A 1,096-nucleotide genomic window follows, 5' to 3' on the forward strand; every position below is an offset into this window, starting at 1 on the left:
AAAGATCCAGCCTCTGTAAAGGTATTCTTGTTTTGACCACCTACAGGATAATTTTAACACCATAAGAGGGCGATTCGTCTCTTAATCACCAATATTTTCTGGTAAATTATTCTAGGTAAATGATATTAGTTATTCTTTGTTTGTTGTTGCCTGTTGGTTATCAATCATGTTCCACATTCAGTCAACCCTACATGTATTTGTATTTCAAGCTTTACGATATTTTGATATGTTCTGGAAGTTAAATATGCTTGCGACGAATCTAGATATCCTGGCATCTAATCTATGTACTTTTACTTACAATTCTTTAAAACTTATCTGTGCTTTTCCAAATTTCTCACTATTCAGCAATTGTATTCTCCCTCCTCCATCACTTCTGATAATTGAGATATCGGAGCAGATGTGATTATACCTTATTTGTGCTTCTGCGCAAATGGTTCTTTAAGAATGAATTTGGATTCTTTCTGGCACTAGATGTCATTTTCAACTATTTTACTTCAAACTTTCGAAATTAGAAACCAAAATTTGAGCAATATATATGGTTTTATTTTGTTTTCCTTAGGTGTATGGCTTTGCATGCTAGTGTCCGCCAAGGAGTTTTTTTCCTTGCAAAATTTTCCATCTATTTAACTCAATGCTTTTTATGATAGTGAACTTTGAAGTTTGCTTTCACTCAACAATATATGTTATGCTATCCACTTCATAATCTCTATTTCGTTGCAACTTTTTTCCAGTCATTTACTCTTTTTTTTTTTGTGCAATCTTCGTTTTTGGTTTCAGAATAGCTCATTCCAAGCACTTCTCCCGGTTGTTAGGCAGCGAATCATTGATGGTTTCCACCCGAAAGCCCTTGACTTGTTTCGAAGGGAATTCGATTTCTTTGACAAAGTTACATCTATATCAGGTGTTCTATTTCCCCTTCCAAAAGAGGAAAGACGAGCTGGCATAAGAAGGTGTGCTTTTTAGTGCTTTGTGTATTTTTTGAACATGTGATCAAATATTTATAGATTTAGTTGTTAAACCAACTATAATCACTAAATACTGTTTCTCATGCCAAACTAGGGAGTTGGAGAAAATTCAAGTTGAAGGAAATGATCTT

General features: G+C 34.0%; 1 long non-coding RNA gene across 1 annotated transcript; it reads left to right on the forward strand.

Annotated features, from left to right (window-relative positions):
* LOC140965461 (uncharacterized) lies at positions 1-1,096 on the forward strand. Its single transcript, XR_012173086.1, has 3 exons — positions 1-21; positions 778-950; positions 1,060-1,096. It is a non-coding gene; the product is annotated as an uncharacterized lncRNA (long non-coding RNA).

This window comes from Primulina huaijiensis, unplaced genomic scaffold, assembly GCF_012295235.1.
Source record: "Primulina huaijiensis isolate GDHJ02 unplaced genomic scaffold, ASM1229523v2 C13214540, whole genome shotgun sequence".
In the NCBI taxonomy this organism is placed as follows: Eukaryota; Viridiplantae; Streptophyta; class Magnoliopsida; order Lamiales; family Gesneriaceae; genus Primulina; species Primulina huaijiensis.